Source organism: Pseudorasbora parva, chromosome 1 (genome assembly GCF_024679245.1).
Source record: "Pseudorasbora parva isolate DD20220531a chromosome 1, ASM2467924v1, whole genome shotgun sequence".
NCBI classification, from domain to species: domain Eukaryota; kingdom Metazoa; phylum Chordata; class Actinopteri; order Cypriniformes; family Gobionidae; genus Pseudorasbora; species Pseudorasbora parva.
Window position 1 is genome coordinate 8,506,649 of NC_090172.1, and position 23,314 is coordinate 8,529,962.

Sequence of the window (23,314 nt, forward strand, 5' to 3'; positions counted from 1 at the left end):
CTCTTGCCTTTCGCTCTATCGCTCCGCTCGCTCTCTTTGTCTCTATTCTTGCATCTTAAAAAAGGCATCAGGCATCTGCTTTTGTAATGATCACTTAGCCAACAAACAATTAATGGTCTTCCTTCACAGATGTTCCTACAGTAAAAAAAGAAAAGAAAAAAGAAACGAGGCAGGGGCCAGGAGCCTGTCCCAGCGGAGACCCAGTGAACTTACAGCTGCCTCTCCTACTCTTTACTTTTCCCTCGTTCAAGCCAGAACTCCATTTCCTTCCATTTCTTTCTTTCTTTCACCCTCTTGCCCTCTTTCGTTCCCTCTCTCTCCTCCTCTCTGGCCGGTCCACGAAAGCATTGCGTCACCAGGATTCCAGAGCACTGGCATCTGTTTTTTTTACGCTTGTGGGAAAATAGCAGCTCATGTTTCCTAAGATGCTTCTCACATTCCTCACCCCGTCTCCAGATCACACGGGCCCAATGAGTGGGCCGCACCAAGAGCACAAACACAGCAGAACGGTCTGATAAAGTATGGAGTTCTTTAAAAGAGAACGACTGTTTTTTGCACGTTTGTTTCTGTGTTCAACAAGGTTGTCAAGGTGATATCTAGGACACCAAATAATTGCATATCCATGTAGTGACATTTTTTTAAGTTTCATATCCTTCATTTGTAAAATCAGTATTCATTGAGGTCATTAGCATTCTGAATGCAACCCAAAGGTCAGTGACTTGAACGTTTTAAAGGCAATATTAAACCATAATAGAACTAGCACAGAAGTAACACAATTCGAATTGAATGTCAGTGTTAAATCAATTATTTATGGTGACAACTGGCCAAACTGATTGTATGAAACTATGAGAGTCAAAAAGATCAACATCATGTGATGTATTAACAGTAAAAGAAAAACTCAGTTCTTGGCAGAGTCTAAAAATGTAGTATTGACCCCTTGTGATAATAAATCAACTGCTGCATATCACTGTCTGTGCTGTAAATGTTTTCAAGGTACTTCGTTTTTTTTGGACTGGGCAAGGTGAACATAAGAGGGTGAAATCCATTTGAAAGTCAGCAATCACAATGTCCTACAATTGGAGTACTCTGAAACATAAATCGGAATGCGGCTTTGATAACATAGCAGTCCAATGAATGCATAGTTCAATCATGAAACTGAGAAACTGAATAGTTCTTCCAAATCTGAAGCATAGCCAATGACTATCTTTTTCCTATGTTCACAAGCTAATTTATTTCCATCTAAACCTGGTCCAACTCTAGTACTGTGTGTGCTGAGAGTTTTATTTAGGCCTCCAGAACCACCTGTTTAGATCTGCTACGAAAGGTTCTCCCTGATTTACAATACTTTCTGCTAATGTAACTGGTCCTACTCGACCGCTCCGATACGAACTGTAGTTCTGTAGAGACTGACGACTCCAGCATCAGATGCTAGAGCGCCTCTTGAGATCAGAAGAATGAGGTTTACATGTGCACCTCTTACTGGTCTGCATCCATCACACTAACACACTTATAGAAGGAAAGGATTCAGCTGCTCACTTGTGCATGGAGCGACCCTTTGAGTAGTGTATCCTGCAGTGCCTTCCATGGGCGCAAAAATGTACTTTGTGCTCTTTGCAAAAATCCGCTAGCCCTGAACTTTAGCCACAACACTTTTAAAAGGTTCTTCTGGTCATATTGTGGTCTGAACACCTTTCCCTCCTGTGCACCTAATGTACTGGCCAGTTTTCAGGCCTGCACCACCATTATTGGCTTAACTCAATCAAATCTCCCACCCACAACTACACTTCTGTACAGCCTAGTGAAAGCCATCTCCTGAGCTTAACTCACAAAATTCAATGCTTTACAAGGCGCCTTCCTTCTAAATCTTTAATGGCGGGGGGTCGAGTAGGTCCAATTAAGAGTTGTATTCTTCAGGGTCTGAGGACTGGAGGGGTGAGGGTGGGCAAGAGCTTCTTGCATGGACACAGAATGTGAGAAGAGGGGGAATAGTCATCAATTAGCACCAATGAATCTTAACCTCGCTAATGACCGCTGGGTCCATGTCTAGCGATCTGCTGGTGTCTGCTGGGATGACGGGGGGTACGGTCTTCATGGACGTCACAGACTGGCCTGAGGCGATATGCTAAGCCCTCCCCCATATCACACACACTTACTCATTTACCCCCTGTCATCACACCAATTGAGGGATCTGAGCTACATTGATATTCAATGCATATCCATTCCATGCCACAACCATCCTCACAAGAAACATTATTTCATTTAATATATTATGCATTCAGCTTGAAAAGGTCTGTAAGCCAGTGTGGCATGTGTTAATGTGTGTGTGGGAGAAAAACTCAATTTCCATCTTAGGTCAAGCGCTTTGGCAACCATGTGGCTACACCATGTTTGGGGGTTGCAACTTATTACTGTAGGAATATATACAGTATAATAAAACAAATAGTTGTGGTTCTGTTTTCTGATTGGTCAATATAGCATTGTGTTAAAAGTAAGTAACAGCAATCCATTATTATGGTAGCATAGCAATGTTCTGTTGTATCAGGGACTGTGCATTTTTTGTCAAAGGATGCCACTTAATGAATTTACTTAGTCAAATAATAAAACCTGTTTATATTATCTTTTATTTTTAAATACATTTTAAATAAATAATATATAAGGTAAGAAAACTTTTAAAAATCAACCTTAAGCTGACTATATTCAGAAAGAACTGTGCCTATATTGCATTTATTAATAATAAGCGTCTTTTTGGAGTGAAAATATAACACATGATCTTAAAGACTCAAACTATTTTTCTCAAGGTTATTTACGGGTTATGTATTGGACACATTTAAGCCACCGTTAAAATTGTCACTGCATAAAATATTTAACAAAGTGGAATTTATTGCAAAGAAAGACAGCATGTGCAAATATCTAATTCAATGACATTCATTTACAAAATGGTGAGTTAAATGGGATTGTACTTTTTGAAACCACTCTCTGGTTTAAACGGTGAATCTGACAGCATTGTGAAAACAAGACTTAAAGGTCCGGTTTCCAAACAATTGGAAGAGCACGTGTGAATGAGTGCGAGGTTGTGCTTGCATGCCTACTGGTTTTCCTGCAGCAGCTTGGGCCCAGAGACAGATTTGCTCCAGATGTCTGTTGAACAATTTTTGTTTGTTCGTGTGTCCTGCTGTATGAACCCTTCCTCAAAGAGGGTTCCCGCTTTCTTAAAAGTGGCTCAATTAGAACACAAGACAGCCCTTGTCTTTGCCAAACTGGAATCAATTTAGAAAACCAACCATTTCACCTCAGATTAAGCCATCCAGAGTCTGTTCTGTGGCACGCTGACCTTTGCTAGGCTCTAGTCTCGTTCTATGGAGACGGGCTGGCCAGATGATGCGCTTTCCTAATTAAAGGCCTTGACGTCAAACTCCCAGAGCTGCCTGAGTGACTTATGTTTGAACCCCTTGCCACAGGTCAGCAGAAGTCTTTCAGGAATCTCATCGTTTTTTCGTCCATCCAACTCTTTTTCTTTCACTGTCTATATCCATGTAAATTCCATTGATTCTCTCGTGCTCTTATTAACCTATTTCTCTCCTACACAAGCACCCACTCACTGCACTTTAGTTTGAATTTTGGACATCAGCCACAGGCGTCCAGTTGGCACCAGGCATTATCTGTGGTAGGCTTTGAATGCAGTTGAGCCACATCTGGCCTTGGCTTCCTTTGACTGCCTTTTCAGACAGGACACGGAGGCCAGAACACTAACAAACAAACACTTTCACTGATCACGAGTGGCAAGATCAGACATGTAAGACTGCCTCCCGCAGAGAGACAGAGAAGAAAGATGGGCAGTGACTTCGCACAGCACCTCGTAGTCTCGGACAGTAGCCTGGACACAGCTAATAGACAGGGCAACCAGTGAAGAGGCACCTCTACATGTTCAACTGAATCCTCTGGCCTTTTATACACACTTGTTTGGTTGCGCTAGGAATGCGCTCCGCCTGACCCCAGGGCACTCATCCAATCAGCTCGCTATCTCCTGAAAGGGCCTCCATAATAGTGACATTTTTCCACCTCGTCAATAAGTGGTGAAAGCCACCCTCCACCCGCTACTTGACCATTTAACTTCTTTGTGAAAAGGCCCTTTCTTTCTTCCTCCCTCTATTTCTCGCTGAAATCAATAAAAGTGGAGCAAGGAATAAGGCTGATCCAGAACTCACATTAAGCGAGAGAGAAAGAGCGAGAAAAATAGACCAAGGGAGAGATGTGGTTTCCATAGGCCTTTATACAGCACAGTCCACAAAAGTATATCATCATCAACACTTACTTACTATTCAGCACACCCCGAGGACACATTTACACCTACAAACACATGCTAACGATTTATGACTCATACCATGCATATAGATAAACATACACATGCACACCTATACACACACAAAGGGAAACACTTGTAGGGGGCTGCATTTTCTTCTGGGCTGGAGACAAAGACCTGAGTAATCTCCAACTTAGTTTCGTGAGAAGTCGTATTAATTAAAATGTCACTGTAAAGCGTATATAACCCAAACCTAAACATAACCATAATTCCTGACCCCTAAACTTGACCATAACTGAGTATCATTAACCAACAATGAACATGTTTTACATGCAGCACTTATTAAACTAGGTTAATGCTGATTTATAAATACAGTATTGTTCATAATAAATTAACTAATGCTAATTTATACAAGTTTTGAACCATGAAACCTAATGCATTAACTACTGTTAAAAATGAAACCAAATTCATAGAAAGCTTATTATTGAGATTATGAGAATATAATATGAGAATCCTCCTCTTGTGATTCTCAATATGACCCAAAATTTAGTCGCAGGTCTAATCTGATCGAGTTGCAGACATCGGGGGAAAATCATACTAAATGCAAAAAGAGAAATCAAGTGAAAGACACCTTGTAATTGTGCATAGCTATAATGGCAGAATCAAAATAAATACTTGAATAGAACACATCTGAGAACTCCATTAAGTCTCCTGAGATATGTAGGAGCACCCTCTGAGCAATACAGTTGTCCTCTGACAAAGAACAAGAGAGGGGAAGGAAGATTTGAAGAGAAAAAGAATGAGAGTGAGAAAGCGAGAAATCCGCAACACTAAATCATTAAAGAGATATCTACAAACAGACAAGCAATCTTGTTAGAGTTTCCTTTATTTTGCTGCTAATGATATACACTTGGCCATCACTCATTTGCCAGCTGTGTTCACACCTCATCACTTGAGCACAATGATTGACAATAATGGCGGGAGAGTGAGAACAAAATGTCTCCCAAGGAGGGAGGGAAGTAGAGGAGAGATGAGATGAGTGCGTCAGGTTTCGTGAGAGCACATGGATGCTACGATGAGCATGGTGCTTTGTTTGGTTCCACTGGCTGAGCTGAAATTGATTTCTGTGTGAGGCACGCACACCCCAAGCCCCTCTGCATTCTGATGGAATAAATAAAACACCCTCTTATGCACCGTGAGGAGGGGAGGGGGCATATGAAAGAATAAAATGTGGAAGAACAGAAGCAAAAGGAAAATAATGAAGAGAAAAGAAGGAACAGAACCAGGAAAAGGAGTGAGAGGATAAGGACTGAGATGTTACAGAGATGAGATGGAGAACAAAAATCTGGAGGGAAGGATATGGATCTAGGGCCTTCCGTTTCAAACAGAATGGGTTGCCTACACTGGCCTAGTATGGAGGTTCTCATCTCTTAAGTGGTGAGCCAAAAAATGGGTCACAGGTCTTTACAAAGTCTGTTCCAATAGAGTCTTGGAAAGCAGGAAAATGTAATGCTAAACGCAAATAATACAAGAAAACTCATATATTATAAAATATAACTCCAAATATAATCAAGCATAGTTAGCATAGCAACATCTACTTTAAAAAAGGAGAAAAAAGTCTTCCCATATGCTTTGTTGGTGATGTCAAAGACTATATGGTAATGCAAACTTTTGCCAAAAAATAGTGTTCATGCTTTATTAGTTTTAGAGTGCTAATATTAATAAATTCCAATGGGGTTAGCATTTCAGAGCAGACCTGATGCTAAGACTATCTCTGCTCCAATCGGTTATGAGTTAAGTAGCTTTTATGTTTAGTTAGCATAGCATATGATGGAATAAATAAAATAGCATATGCTAACATGGATCTGGCCCTAGATCCATATCCTTCCCTCCAGATTTTTGTTCTCCATCTCATCTCTGTAACATCTCAGTCCTTATCCTCTCACTCCTTTGCCCTAGGCTCAAAATACAGTGTTATCAAATACAGTGTTACAGCCAGAGAAGAAGTGCTAAGAGTGTTTAGAAATGTGTAAAAATTATATTTATTATAGAGCACATTTAAACACAATCAAGGTTGACCAAAGTACTGTACAAGGTATAAAAGCAAACAAAGTAAAACAAGAAAATAAAGAAGTAAAAGAACAAGAACATGCACACAAACAAACAATCAACAATAAACAAGGAGAGCCAAGACAGCATACTAAGCAGAGTTTAAAGCCAATGAAAATAAATATAAGTCTTAAGATAAGATTTAAACGTATTTAGAGAAGGAGCGACTCTAATATAGGGTGGAAGGTTATTTTAGAGTTTGGGTCCAGCAATAGAGAAAGCACGATCGCCGCGATTTTTAAGTGTAACTCTAGGTATTGTCAGTAGGCCACGATCACGTGATCTCAAGTCTCGTGTCAGGCTATACAGAACTAAGAGATCTGAAAGATAGAAATATTATATATAATATAATATGTCACTGCGTGACAATGCAAAAACAACACGAGGCCAATCAGTGCTGGCATATATAGATGTTTAAAAAATGTATCACATACTTAAAAGTTGATCATTGTAAACAGCCACAGAAAACAAGACACTGACAAACTAATAAAGTTTAAAGTAACTCTGATCAACCATTTCATTCACACAGAAGCTGCAGTGCTTCCTCTGATGCAATGTTATTACACTTGCTGATTCCATTTCTATTGGTGGGTTGGAGATTCTACAGCTATTATGCAGAATCTTTACAGGGACTTTGGAAATAAGCCACTCAACTTGCAAAAGATTTGCATCTACACAGAAAAATTATATATACTGAAAATCATTTTGGAATCAGACTGTGGCCTGAAATGAAATCATGAGATGCCTTTAGAAAACCAGCCCTGCTGAATGCATCATATGGAATGGTTACATTTTATGTCTGAAAATGTCATAGCAATAACCTGTAATCTTCCTTCTAGATTTGCTAAGCTACACAGCAGCTGCTAAAAAAATCTCAAGAATTAAAGCCTGATGTAGCGGTTTAATTGTTCTAGGTATCTATCCATCGTCTTTGAAAAAGCTGCGGATCAGATTTGTTCCTCAAACACTGATAAATGAGTGATGAATGCTAATGATCCTTTACTGTCAGGACTGCGGGGATGTCAAGGACGAGTTCTTCTCTTGTCAAGAATGGAGCTCTAGATGAAAAGATTAGCAGTGCTCTAGGTTTGCTGTGGTTAGCATCTCTAAGTAGCAAGGTGGGAAAACTTAAGCCATTCAGAAAAGTAAGATCCCGGCACATGTGCTCATGGACAAGGGCAGCAGTCAGTGTGTTTTAGTCTGAGATCTCCCAGTGCAAGCTCACACGGGAACAGGGGGATCTGTTGGGACGTGTTGTTTGATAATGCTGATATAGTTGGAGCAGGGTCCCAGGAGTGACACAGAGAGCCGGTGAAATGGAGCAGGGTCCAGAGGGTATTCCTTGCCAAAGGGAACCTGTAAAGCAGGTGGGCTGGGAGAATGGATTTCCTCGTGCAGCAGGAAGCGAATGAGGGGAGGAGGGACGACATGACATGACATCGGCTCGTTAAGAGCCTGGCATTGCCTGCCGCCAGCTAATTTATGCAAATGAAGGTTACTGACTCATGGGAGGTGGGATGTCGGGGGGGACTGGTGCTGTCACAGTTTGGCTGGCAGCCAACGGTGTGCAGTAAAAACTGTGCCGCTGCTGCGGTGGAGGTGGCGGCTTGTGAGGCTGGAAAGTTTGCCTAAGCGCCGCAGGAACGAAAGCGAGGAGCTGCGTACCAGAACAACGTACCCCGTTAGTTGCCTGGCAAGGCGGGCAGAGAAGCAACCAATCACGGGTGCGCTGCCTCCTCCACCCTGGCCGAATGGCATCACCCTCACGGCCCTCCCCTCGCTCATGCTCCTCCTCTCCACCCCATCGCTCCGGTTGCCCGGGATGATTTTATAAACATTTTGCCAGCCGATCAATAGCCATATTGATCAGGCATTGTGAGAGTGATCCGTCTAAAACCCCCAGCAGCCTGCAGCTCTAAGAGAGGGAGGAGCGAGGGAAAGAGAGAGAGAGGCTGCAGAGAGGACGAGGAAAGGCAAAGAGAGAGAGGAAAGGAGAGAGAGGCTGCAGCCACAGAAGAGAGAGGTAGAGGGGAGAGAAGGGGAGATCTCACAGAGAGGCAGAAGGAGGCAGTGCTGAAGGTAAAGCAGTGTGGTGTGGACGTAGAGAAGCGAGCAGGAGCAGCCATTGGGACTGCGTTAACATGCATTCTAATCGCTTTCTCGTTAAGCCGCGGAAGGGAGGGGTGACTAATGAGTCTCGCCGTAAGTATACAAAATAATTTACGGAGAGAGAGGAAGTGGGCGAGAGAGGTAACGTATAAACGAAAACAGGCGCAGGTTTGGCCTGGTGAGTAAATGAGCATATGTGTGCGCAAGGGGAGGCGGAGGTGTGTAATCGCTGTGGGAGATGGTACGCGATTAATTCTGATTGCTTTGTAAATTTAATTATCATTTATTCTCTCTAGGAAAAAAAAAAAAACGCCTGTGGTTGACGGGAATGGAGTCGCGTACCATAAAATTTACCTGCGAACGACTATACCTGATGACTTCTCGCTCATAAGGAGGCCTGCTAAATACGGCGGTGATCACTTCCGAAGGGAATTCGTAATGAGAAAACAACATACCGAAAGCAGGTCCAATGCATTTGATAGCCTTGAGGATAAATGCGGGCCCACTTTGAGGATTTTGGAGCCTGATCTTTTGGTAAACCCCAACTGTGCAGCAATGGATCATGGTGGAACATTCAAAACATGGGATATTACTCATTGGACGTGTACCTGTTCCTCGATATTGGAGTATAGACACTTTCAACTTTCTACTGGATAATAAACAGGAAAAACTGTCCCTACAATGGAGAACAATGGATGAGGAGAGGGCTGTTTAGAAAATCAGGCCTGTCTTGCCACTCAGTCACATGACTCACCAGGGGGGATCAGGCACAACAGCCCAAGGGAGGCCTGTATTGATCCAGACCAAAGTGTATTTCGGCAGCGCTGTGGTTATCCTCAGCTGACGTGATCAGGGCTGATTGAAGATCAGGCCTGGTCTGTAGGCCATAATGAAGAGAACTGATGCAGGATGTTGGATCACTGATCACCTATCAGCCCGCAATCTAAAACCAAGAGAGTGAAGCCCTGTCTCTATTTAGATAAATACCTTTGTGTAATGGAAATGTAGACTTTAACACACACATTCAATGTGTACACCTCTGGCATGACACCATGCATCTGAAACATGGATCTAAAAGAGATACAGTGGTTTAAAAACCTATATAATGGTGTGGAATACTTATGATTGAAACTTCTTCACCCAAAACTTCTAGAAGACTTATCTAGCAGAACATACAAGCTGCTTTTCTCCATACAATGAATGTGGTCACCACTTTAATTGTATGGAGAAAAGCAGCTTGGACATTCTGCTAAATATCTCCTATTGTATTCCACACAAAAAAAGAAAGTCATACAGATTTGGAACTTTAGGGTGAATTTTCATTTTTGGCTGAACTATCCCTTAAAGTGGTTACACAGACACACCGCAGGTTATTAGCGTGATTATGTTAACCATGCCTGATTCATTGCAGTAGGTGCTACATTAGAGAAATTAAGGTGTGATGTGGCTCAAAATACCAAAACACTTTACTTAAACAACTAGACCTTAATAGCTTAAGTTTAGATTCAGGTTTAGGCCGTGGGTATCATCCACTGACTTCTTTTAAAGATGTATGTGCTATAGCACATAACATATATTACTGTGCAATTTTAATGTTAGGAACACACATTACATTTTTAAACAAAAAGAAACCAACTATTATATTCAAGCTTTTTTCTTTTCTTTTTTTAAGTCAATGACCTTATTCTATAATAAGTAATCATCAAAATGTCCTTCTACTTTAAGGAGCACAATACATGTATTTGTGACGAATGAGAGAAATAAAAACAGAATTAATGGTGCAGAAATCCTTAACAAGTCAATAAATTACGGCAATTAGAAAAACACAACGGAGATGGCTCCCTTGAGACCGTGATGAGGAAAAGCTTCAAAACGGAGGGATCATTAGTAATCTGTGCTAATGCCACAATCAGTAGAAAAAAAAAGATGGATAAATGAGGGCATTAAAAGAACGGGTGAACGGGGTGCAAGAAACAAGGAAAACGCGGATGATTTCACTTCCTTAGGCCAGTGTTGCAACAGACAAATATGTCAGTGGGCCACAATAGACTATACGTGCACACCTGTGAGTGTATGGCTGTGTGTATCCGTGTGTGAGTAAAATGATCAATAAGAGCCTGTGGCAGTGTGTGTCTGCCAGTATGTTAGCACTACATTACGACTGGATTACAGGGAGAGATTCCGTTGCAATGTGCGTGTGTAAGTCCTGCTGAGGGAGTGTTGGCCTGGCCCTGAGACAGGCAGTCTGCAGTCCACCTGTGTGTGTGTTAAGTCCAAACCAGCTGTAACAGTTCAGACTCACATGTTTGCTACTCATTGCAGCATTTCTGGCTGTGAGAGATCGTCTGTTGTTATCTAAACACTGCGTAAAGACCTGCGAGGCCACTGTAAGTTTGTATGCGAGCGTGTTTTTCAGATCCACTGTCATTTTTGTAGTCTGATTGGATCTCTACTTTCGATTTGACACGTAAACGTGTGATGTGACGTTGTCACTCATGTCTTGTGTGTGGTCTAAGCGGGTGTAAAGACTCATGTTAGCCTCATTCACTCAGGTGCTGCTGGGAAATCTGTGTGAGAGTGGGCGTACGTACCGGCAGGCCACCGGAGATCCACCAGTGTGCACCGTTCAAACACCGTTTCCCGTCACAGAGCGGATCCAAACCTGAAGCACAGACACACGGAAATACAAAGAAAGACGTGTGAGACATAAAAGAAACAGATGCAATGGGACAGTGTTAGGAATTTTGGGATATAAGTGACAGAGCTTCTCAGAAGCGCGAGTTTGTGCGTTCACATTTTCCACACGAGCCGATGCGCCCGGGTCTGGTCTAATTGTGCTATTACTAATTCATGTTTATTAATGCAGTGATGTGTGAAGGTGGCGGGGACAGATTGCCGCTGTTGTTGCGGTGCATGTTTGCATGCGCAACATCAGCTTGGGATACACAAACACGCTCCACCACATGTGCAAACACAGCTTGACTGCTTATTGCCAATGCCAGGTTGCATGTGTTTCTCAATGCCGCTGGCATAGACAGTGGGTGAGGTAGCCGGAGGGTTGGAGGAGGGGCCACTGATGGCCCCGTGCCAAGAGCCTCTCGTCCCCCTGTGCCCTTGGGCATCTGTTGTAGAGTTATTGTTTTCACTGGCACGCAATTAGTAACACTACACATTTATTTAGCCCTGCTCTAATGCTCCATAATTAGCTTCAGGCCCAAAACAAGCACCGCCTTTCCTGCTCTCCGAGCCGCGGCAGTCGCAGCCTTCCGTGATTCAGCACAAGCGACGGAACACGGGACAGAAAAGTGGAAGAAAGCGTGAGAAAGAGAATTACTAGAGTTGCTAGCACGGCCAGCTTGTGTGTTGGCTCAGCATTTCTTAAGAGCTCTTTAGGGGCCTGTTGGCTGAGCAGTGCGTGCGTACAGGGAGGAAAGGGCAAACACGGAGCGGTTACACTTTTATAGAATGCTTTGTGGAAAAACACCCCTGACACACACCTCAGCACTGCAGCCCTGTTTGTCATAGGGCCCAAGGGGCCGCACTGGCCTCTCACATGACTGTGAGCAATGACCTTCCAGGGCAGCAGTTTAAGAGAATACAGCAACCCCACCTCCTCTCCTGTGCTGCTCTCTGGGAAATGGAGTCTCGCGCCAGCATACATATGGGCTGAAATGCAGATGAGAACATGGAACAGAGAGAAATGTCAAACACATGCAGTGCTCATACGAAGAGTGCCACTTGAGAGGAATTGCCATAAGATTTCTCCAAGAAGTACTATTCATTTTTAAGACTATAGCATCTAATTACAGTAGTTCGATTTTACAGTTTGTCATGAAATAATATCACCAATCAATCACCATTATAGATTTAACCAATAATTTGAATTTTTGCCATCAGATTTTTTCACAAATTGCCAAAATTACTTTACCGATTTATTTATTAATTTTTTAGCATGAATTCCATTAGAATTGACAGATAATTGATATTAGATTTTTGCCAAAAATATATATTAGATTTTGCCTGGAATTTGCGTTCAGTTTTGCAAGTAAAATAACCAATAACTATTGATCAATTTTAGAATTCGTAATGAAATACTAATTCACAGTAATGTTTCTTTTTCAAGAATTCCCATTGCATCTTTTAACTGGGTTTCCATTAGATTTTTTTAATGAATTGTAATTTGATTTGACAAGTATTTCCAATAATTTACATTTTTAAGGATTTTCATAAATTCCTTTAGATTTACCATGCATTTGTCATTAGATTATTGCCAGTAATATCTATTAGATTTCACCAGGAATTCCTATTTGGTCATGAAGTTAAAAAAAAAAAATGTTGACAGCCAATCATTAGCATTATATTTTGCCATTTGATTTTGTCAATAGTTGGAAACTGGGATTCAATATTTCCTTTGGATTTTACCAATAGCTGTAAACTTCTTTTGTCAAGAATGGCCAATATCGTCATAAATTCCATTAGATAATTGCCATTGAAGTTTTTGCCAAAAATATTCATTAGATTTTGCGACAAACTACCTTTAGTAAGAGGCACTGCCATCTACTTTGGCAAATATATATCTACAATAGATTGCTGATAGAAATACATAAAATACATTTTATTGTTTTGTGGGTTGGTGTATATGTAATACTTCAATGCTGTGAAGAAAAAATATCAATGTATGGCAACGGCATCAATTTTCCGCAGTGAAGCTGATGGTTCATGTGTATGTGTATATTGTTTATGGAAACAAAGGTCAAAACCAAGTTCAAGTCAATGTGAATAATGCATACATATTCATGCGCTGGCTATATCAATCTATTTCAGCTGAGGCTTGTGGGAGGAGCCCGCTGATGAGGTCAAAAGGGACACAGACACATGAATATCAGAAGCACACATACACAGCTGCACCGTACCTGGATCCACTCATTACAGAATAAGCAAATAAACCAAAAGGTTGACATACAATTCCGAAATGCAGGTCGTAAAACTGAATTTATAATGTTGTCATATGAAATTCATTCAAAGCATAAGCTATTTCCTCAGTTGCCTGCCATTCTGGAAAGACAATACTCAATGGAATCGAATTAAAGAATTGCATTCTGTCTTATCAAAAGGGAAAGGGCCTCCAGAAATCACATTCAGCAAAACTGACCTCTGACCCATTTCATTTTAGTATGACCGCCATTATCCAGCAGAAAATTAGAAACGTCCTGCTATTGTCTGGTCCCGTGGTGGGGGCGTGGTTTCGAAAAGATAAACGCAGAGTCTACAAAAGAGCAGCAACTGGATCATTCAAGACATTCAAGAGGAAAACTACATGCTACTTGTGAGTGTGTGTGCTTGTGTGTGTGTGTGCGTGCGTGCGTGCATGCGCTTGTTTTTGTGAAATATCAGGACACAAATGTGTATAATGACATGGGTATGACATAGGTATTACAAGGAGAGGGTGAAATATGAGGACATTGGCCATGTCCCCACTTTTCAAAAGGCTTATAAATCATACAGGATGAGTTTTTTTTTAGAAAGTAAAAATGCAGAATGTTTCCTGTGATGGGTAGGTTTAGGGGTAGGGGCAGTGTAGGGGGGTAGAACATACGGTTTGTACGGTATAAAAACCATTACGCCTAGGCAATGTCCCAACATTTCACAAAAACAAACGTGTGAGTGTGTGTGTTTGTGTGTATATATCTTTTTGTTGTTATTTGGGAAATGGCTATGCAATTTTGCAAAAAAGACTTGGTGTCCTTAAGATGACATTAGTGTTGCTACGAGTTTTCAATGTTGATTCATCTGAAACCAAAATAAAGACAATGAATCTAAATTTGAGACACTCAAGTGCTAAGAAGGAAGAAGGGAGAAAGGGGGATGTCTCCAGTCTCCATGGGCAACCAGGGTTATGCTGTCTTTTCTTGTAAACACGGGGAGAATAAGGACAAAGCGTCTGTTGGTAACAAAGCCATTACATGTCAATGAGTGAAGAGGTGACATGGTTCCACGCAGATTCTCTGCATGGAAGCGCCCGGAATGCTCACTCACTCCCATAAATATGCAGACGGATGTAATATCCCCTCTCTTCAATATAGATCTACAATAAAAACAGTACTGCATCAGTGCACACATTCAAAATCGGAATATATAAAAACTAAATTTGGTTTTTGTCCTCTGAAACAGCAGGCTATCAGACTTCCCGTCTCACATATGTATATCTCCCAAATATGTGAATATATTAGTCATATTTTTGGCTTTTTAAAAGGCAAACCACTGTCCATTCTAATGCACATGTGCTAGATGTGAGGGGCACGGGACGCAGACGTTTTAAATGTTATATTTCCATGATTGCTTCTCGTTCCCCATTTCCTGTCTATTGTGAGGGTGCAGGAGGCATTGTGCGGAGTGTATGTGCGTGTGCGGGGCGGGACGGTTCAGAAAGGACATCCCCCTGGGAGCTCGGAGCAGCCCCATCTTTTATTAATCAGAGGCCCCTGCGCCACACTCCACGCTTATCACATTTAACAGCCTCAGATGGAGATGCGGCTCTGGGTGGGGTGCCTCCACTCGAGCCATCTAGAACGTGTGCGCGCGGGGTGGGGGAGGGGGGCGTTTTTGGGCGCGGACCCATCATGCACCTCCATCACCTAGCTATTGGGCCGAATCACAATACAGCAAATTACCTTCTGCTGACAAGAAAAAATGAGCAGGTCTTCTGTATGGGGGGAAAAAAGGATTGCCAAGAAGAGGTGACACATTGATTGCTTAGTATGCGTATCCTGCGGGCACGGGGTTCGCAGTCTTCCTCTTCTATATAAATGTAGAAGCAGGGGAACAGAGGAGAAATTGAAATGCCACGTTAGATTGGAGGGTCCACTCTCAAACTGGGCGGCCCAGGCAACAAATGCACGCACACAAAGGTCTTGGGCGAGCGGATGAAAAGGTAAGGTCCGTGTCGTGCACACAAGGTTCTAAGATGTCGTCCCAACAAGCTTCCCTTGTGTTTTTTTTGGCTTGTTTGTCCTCTTTCACCCCCCTCCCCTTGTCTCATGTATGTCGTAGCTCAGATGAATCAGTGTCAGCGGTGTTGAGAGCACTTACTGTCAACCCCAGCGCCCCGGGCCACGCCACTGATGGACACAAACTATAAAATATCACCCCCCTGGGGAGACATTGTTCAAACTCTCCCCCACAGCCCTGAGGTGAAGAGCTCACTCTCTCTTTCTCTCACTCACTTTTGGTCTGTGCATCTGGTTTTGGATGACTTGCATGTAGTTTCGCATGACCATATGAAGCCAAAATTCAGTTTCTTTGGGACTGGGCTATTGAGATACAGCGGTCAGCTCGAATCTGGCAAATCGTCAAAGTTCTTTGTGCTGCTCCACGCTGGAGCCTGGTTAAATGACACAACAGGAACCGTAGATCTGAGACCTCTGACAGCTGAAGACTAGAAGGAAAAAGCAGAAATCTTGATGTCCACTCCAGGTTTAAATAATGTAGCAGGATGCATGCTGGGATCGCCATCAATCCCAGTCTCTGATGATGGCACTTATTTCAGCTGATAAGTGGAATAGAAAGCGAGAGGGAGCCGAGGCAGACTGGAAACGAGGGATGCAGGGAGGGGAAAGGAGAGACCCCCCCCACCCACCCAAAAAAAAAAAACCCTCCTCCAGTCTATGGGTCATTGGGCTTTAACACTGCTTTCTGAATTCACAAGGTCAACAACCAAATCACTTTCTCTGGTAAAGTGTGAAAGGTCCTATATGAATGTATGAATAAATGTGTATAAGGATCAGTAACATGACCTCCATTATTATTAATATTACCTTTTTGCATTTAAAATGCAGGTTTTACTTTGTTTTAAGGTGTACTAATATAAATTACGTACATGTACTTACAATAGAGTTATATAGGGATTGGTTTAGGGTTAGTTACATGTAATTATGCATAAATCACTGTTATTACGTTAGTAAGTACATGTAGTAATGTGTAACTACGTCACCTTAAAATAAAGTATAAATAAAAATAAAAATAAAGGGACATATTTAAAATCGTCAGGGTGATATAACTGTTTTGCTATCATAATGAAGAAAAAGACTAATTAAAGGAATTACATTTCTGATTTCCTGATCCAATTTGTCATTCCTAAAAATTGACTTTGTATTAGTAGTTTGTGCTAAATAAGAGTAATGCAAAAATAATAATAATAAGTGTGTGTGTGTGTGGTGTGTGTGTGTGTGTGTGTGTGTGTGTGTGTGTGTGTGTGTGTGTGTGTGTGTGTGTGTGTGTGTGTGTGTGTGTGTGTGTGTGTGTGTGTGTTTGTGTGTTTGTGTGTGTGTCTGTGTGTGTGTCTGTGTGTGTGTGTGTGTCTGTGTGTGTAATAATATCTACTTTTTAAATGTCCTTAGCATGACATGCTTATTTATTATTGACCATATTTACCTCAATTTATTTTAATATTTTAATTTATCTCTAATATTAATGCAACAGAAAGGCACATAGATGCACACACTCGTCTTACACATATAAGCACAAATAAACACTGTGCATACAAAGTTAAATATTGACAGTTGATTTCTAGTTCCCTGGAAAACTGTCTGTCGCCACTTGACTTATTGAATCAAGCCATATTAGCAGGTAAACGTCAGAAAGATTAGTGTGCATTAAGATGCTGGCAACAGCTACTGGCAATGCATTATATAGTGTGTGTGTGTGTGTGTGTGTGTGTGTGTGTGTGTGTGTGTGTGTGTGTGTGTGTGTGTGTGTGTGTGTGTGTGTGTGTGTGTGTGTGTGTGTGTGTGTGTGTGTGTGTGTGTGTGTTGGGGAAACTGCTCTAATTGGACCTGTTTACTGCACTGGCACACAGTGAGTTCTGGGTTTAGGTCTCGAGTGGGCGGGAGGAGGCGAACACTCTAAATGCACTGGATCACGAGCTAGTCACTGATTGCAATTTCTTCCTCTCTTTCCTTTTCCCTTTCTTTCTTCCCTTCTGATCAGCCTGGTTTAGTAGTCTCACAGGAGCCCATCTATCTAATGGTAATGTGAGAGTCAAGCTGAACTACATAACAAGCTAACTTGTCTAAAAGTCCTCGTTGCACATAAACAACATTACATAACTAAATATAAGCCATCAATAGTTAGACGTTTAAAAAACTGGAAGGTTAATTCTTCAATCTATAATGAGTCATTCAGGAAGTCTGTAATGGGGTTATTTCAGCAAATATAAGAATATACAGAGAACAGCCATAATAAATAAATAAATAAATAAATAAATAAATAAATAAATAAATAAATAAATAAATAAATAAATAAATAAATAAATAAATAAATAAATAAATAAATGAATGAATGATTAATAATTAATTAATAATTATTATTGAAAACAAAAGTATAATTAAGTGCATCTTAAATTAACTTAACGTTAAATGGTCTCTCAATTTTTACCATAATTCCGAACAATCCTTCTTTATAAATCACAGCTCATGGTATCTTAAATTTGAAGTGCTTAAACTTAAAATTTAAGTGCAATGTGTTCAAACGCATCAGCTCCACCGACAGAATGCCCACAAATCTCTTGGTTATGGTCCAGAAAATCTGCGGCACTAACCATCAATGGCTAAGGAAATACAAGCATGCTCTTTAAAAAAGGCAGTTTCTGTAGGTATTTATTATTATTACTTTCTGGAAAACTTTAACCCTTAAACACATAACTTGGGTCTTTTTTGACCCGAGCTGTCATTCACTACCCTCCTTCTTAGTATTCCTGAAATCTATTAATTATGAACAACATTTTAAAAACGTGTATAGGGTCGCTAGTGACCTGGGGTATGTAATAGTGCAAGTAAACTGTGATTTCTGGGTGACATTTTGCCATTGAGATGACTTGGAAAAAGTGCCCCAATCATTCTGAATTTACCTTCTTTTACATTACATTACCTAAAAAAAAATAATAATAACAATAATAAATAAATATATATATGTTTGTTTGTTTGTTATTATTATTTTTTGTGCAACAATAATTTAATCTCTAATGACTCAATAAATACAATTCACCTTTATTCCTGAAGATGGCAATGTTTGATACACCATAATGATGTGATGCTTCAGTTCCAACTTCCGCAGGCAGAAAATTAAAGAAACATATTAAAACATAAGGAGAGATTAATACTATTGTGACAGTCAGTACCGCCACTGGCAATCTTGATGCCCTACGCATCATTACTTTATTTACGTATTTGTTGACCGTGGGTGCTGAGAAAAAATTCTCACGGTGCTCCCCTCAGCACTTGGTGCCCTATGTGCAGCGCGTGATGTGCGTGGTGGGAGCGGCCGCACTGGTGACAGTTAGAAATCCATCCGTGATAGATTTAGATTGGGGTCGTTAAAGACCCAAATATGTAATAATAATGGCCGAAACATTCACGCATCTAAAGGCAGGGTATGTCAACAAACACAGAAAATGCAGCCACCTTTTACAGTTCCTCCTGAACCAAAACAATGAGCGTATGCTGCGTTCACAACATATCTACTGTCCTTTGGTAGAGATGGAAACCCGCATTTCAATGGCAACACTATCAACGGCAAAATGAATCTGCAGCAGCCAGGCAGGTCAGTGCTCTTTAAGTTATTTATGTTCATTATTATTGAAATGTTATGAGCTTTGAGACATGAGATAATTTAACGCCTTCTCTCGTCTCATGATGCTTTGCAGACTCTGCCGTGTGCGTTTATGTGTTTTGAAAGAGGCGTGACTGGAGATGCTCTGAAGGGACGGTGGGATCTTGCTATTCCTATCCTCTCCGAAAATTGCCTACCCTGCCTTTAAGGGTTAATAAAAATTAGTTAATTTGAGTGATGCAATTGTTAAAAGCAGTTCAAATGTTGCTCATTCGTGCATTTGATTGCTTATTTATCTTACATTGAAACCTTACATTTTTTAATTTCTTGTATAAAAGCGTCAAAAAGTTTGAATGTCATGCTTTTCAGTTGGTGCAGCCATAATAACTTATTCACACCAAATTCTAGCCTGTATACTTTTAAATTTGTTCCTCAAGTTTGGTAAAGGATAAATTCCATATTAAGGATTAGTCCAATCATACATGGCTGTAATCGATGAGCCCCCTGCTTCTGATTGCCCGTAAATGTATGTGAATGTTATAGGGTGAACGGTGGAGGTTGCCTCAGTAACAGTATACAAGGTTGGAGGACACAAGTGTCAGCTGTGACTGGTGATGTCTGCGGTAAGTGTGTGTGTAGGTTAAGGCTGGTGATGTGAGCTATGGGTGTGAATGCTGAGTGATGAGGGGTGCCGTTCCTCTAGGTGACCTTTCTACCTGTAACCCAAACGTCTGCCATCACGACCGTCCTCCATGTGCCGGGCCTGTGGTGACTCGACACTGGGGCCGGCGCCCAGAGACTCATCCATAATTCCTGATGAGCGTAATGCCATCTCTACTTCATAATTATGTGCTATTCCTCCACCTCCAGCTCAGCCAATGAGACCCGCAGTCGCACACTGCCCTAATGAGCTGTTTCGGCGTTCAGGGTGGGTACGGACTGCAGAAATGAGCGAAACGGTAAAAGCAGAGTAGGACTTTTAGAGAAATGGGAGATAAAACGTTGTAAATGCACAAAGGTGGCTGGTGCTGGGGGAGGTTTACTGTAAAAAAAAAAATAGCCATAAAAATCTAATAAATATCCCACAGCATCCTTCATGGCAGCCATTTTCTGAACACTATTATTAGTAATTTTTTTGATTCCATTCTGGCAGCGGGCCACACACAGGCTCATAACAAAGTGGCGACCTAATGTGTCGCGAAGCGGTTCAAGAGGTGGACGGCGGAGGCCAGGCGGAAGAGCCGCTCTCTGTAAAGACCTGACACAACAGAGAAAAAGAGGGCCATTAAAATCAGACTCCCTAATAAATGCAGCGCCACTAAAAAATAATGGTCGGCTTGTGACGAGGGTCAGTCTCGTTTGCGAGCGCGGTGCAACCTTATTCTCCACGTTCATTTTCCGTACAGATTTCCACAGATACAAAGTGCGTAAGAATGTAAATAACAATATCCTGCTTCTCATCTGTAAATGGTCAATTAGTACAGACACTTTTTGTTTTAAATGTTCCATCTTTTATTGCTATTGAAATGTCAGAGTCTTATTTAGCTGTGAGATGAATAATAAATAAGGCGTAATTACAGTCCTAAACGAGCTGCATGGGTCAGTCTCTCTCTCTCTCTCCCTAATTAGATCTTGTAATTAGCTTTTCTGATAGATCAGGAAGGTCTGAGGGGCCCTAGTAAGTGCGTGAGGGGTGAGACAACTTTGTACAGCCCCCCGTGTGCTGTTCATTAATGCCATAGCTGTGGGTGAAGCTCTTTTATGACCCCCTCCTCCCCTTCCTGCAAAGACACGAGTCGACCAACCAGATCAACGGACCCTCGCGCAGAGCTCATTTATAGTCTCAAATATGATTTTAGCTACTAATGTCGAGGCTGAATTGCTTTTGCAAGACTAGCAATGCAGAACTAGACAAGTTGTAAATAAAAAGAAGATTACCGGAATACGTTTACTATTTAAGATAATACTATTTCAGTCCTTGAACTTCAAAATGGCAGGTTTAATTCATTGTGTTACTTTGTCTTTTTTAATTAAATGATTTCTGAAATGTACTTGCGATTTTTAAGCGAAAAATATAGCCTCTAATGTGATTTTAGCTACTAATGTTGAAGGTGTAATGCTTTTCTTTTTTTGGTAAACTCAAAATGTTATACTAATATTTCCCCATGAAAAGCATTCTACCTCAATGCTAAGGTGTTTAGTTGCCAGGTTGGTTTTTAGCATGTTGCTATGGAGGTGAGAGGGTGTTAATTCTCATTTTCCCTAGATGAAAATCAGAAGTTTGCTAATAAAAGAACAAAAATCTTAAAGCTGAACAAACTTTATCACATCAAGTCAGGAATTTCTTTAACCAGCTTCAACTTTTAGAGCCGAGGAGTGATTAAATTAAAGAATCATGTCTTTTCATGATCATTTTTTTTTTTTTTTTTTTTTTGATCATGATACATTGTAATAGGGAATATTGATAGAATCATTTAGCTTAAGGTTTGAAGAAGAATTAAAACATTTGGAACGTCATGTGAATCTAATGACCAAATTCAGTCTTATATTTCAGCAATAAACTACATTTTATAATATATTAACATGTTGGTAACACTTTAGTTTACACTGTAAAAAAAAAAAGAAAAAACATTTCAAGTGACTGATCACATCTAAATATTTCAGTTGGAGGAATTTAATTTCTGTTAATTAAATTGTATCAATTCACAGAATTTCAATTCAGCCAACTGAAAAATTTAGATGTGATCAGTCACTTGAATTTTTTCAATTGGAGACAAAAAAATAAATTCAATTTTTTTTACAGTGTAGGGTCCAAATCTTAGCTGCTTAGCATGCATATATCTAGAATTTTGGCTGTTTATTTGTACTTATAAAGCACATTATTAATGCCTAATTCTGCATGACCATATTCTACACCCCTTAATCCTACCCAATACCTAAACTTACCTACCGCACTAACTAATAAGAAGTAATTAGGAGTTTATTTAGGCAAAACTTGTAGTTAACAGTTAGTTAGTAGTAAATTGGACCCTAATCTAATGTGTGACCATATATATAATAATAATCTTAGTTATTTTGACCGGTAACATAGCTGTTTAGTTTTGTGGACTAAAAATAGCAGGAAAATTATAGAAAATACTACTTATTTGTGTTTTGTTGAGGAAACAGATGTTTGGTCAGACCTGATTTCCCATCATTCTCTAAGTTAAAAAAAATACATAAAAACAAACATATATCTTGTCCTTTTGTTTATAAACACTAGGAGCTTCCCTCCTGTTCATTTCTGAAATACAATACAATATTTGATAAATTAATATTTTTGTATTTACATGAAAAAAATATGTAAATAAAAATGAAAACTTGTAAATTGTCACAGTAAATTGTCACGGATCCACTTAATATTAAATTAACCTTGACAACAGCAAAAGTGTTATACAGCATGAACACAAAAAGTACACTGTACCTTATAATTTATATATATTTATTATCATATTATTATTATTATTTATTTTAAATTAGAAATTAAATTAAAATATTATACTATATTTCCAGAAAAGAGAAAGAAAAGGAAAAGTCATTTTTACTCAATCTAAAATTATGAATGGAGAAATGCAACCAGGAACTTCCTGGGAGGACTTGAATGCAAAATTAATGTGTTAAGAGCTTTAAAAAACTAAAGTATGAGTAATAGTAAAAGTGGCGAGGGTATTTGAAAGAATTCTTAACAAGCTGATAGGTGAAGAAAAATGAAGTGCATAGAAATAGAAAACAAACAAGAAACCCAATGAGATGCATGAAGAAAGTATTAAGCAGACAAAGAAGTAGAAAGGCAAAAAGACAATTAACTTGAGAGCCCCGGGTCAACGGCACTAACTGAACGTGTCCTGCTGTGGGAAATAAAACAGCGAGCCACACATTTGTGGCTGTAGCTTTATACAGATCTGATCTGGGCTGGTAAAAATGTCTGCCCAGGTCTAATTATAGAAAGCTTTACACACTTCAAGAAGACACATACACACACACACACACACACACACATACATATACACACACACACAACCCCCCAACACCCCCCCCCCCCTCCCTCTCTCTGCACCTCTCTGTTGGCCAGGCTACACTAGACATCTCTCCCTAATCAGCAGGCTCGCCGCACAGACCCGTTGCCATAGTAATATGCTGGCTGGTCGACAT

The 23,314-nt window shown here is 40.4% G+C and overlaps 1 protein-coding gene across 2 annotated transcripts in view; it reads right to left on the minus strand.

The window, feature by feature from the left end:
• zfhx3b (zinc finger homeobox 3b) overlaps positions 1–23,314 on the minus strand; it is a 271,800-nt gene that overhangs the window by 188,345 nt on the left and 60,141 nt on the right. For both annotated transcript variants that reach the window (XM_067416496.1, XM_067416447.1), the window contains exon 3: positions 11,110–11,180. The gene's annotated coding sequence lies outside the window, so the exon portion shown is untranslated. The remainder of the gene's footprint in view (positions 1–11,109; positions 11,181–23,314) is intronic.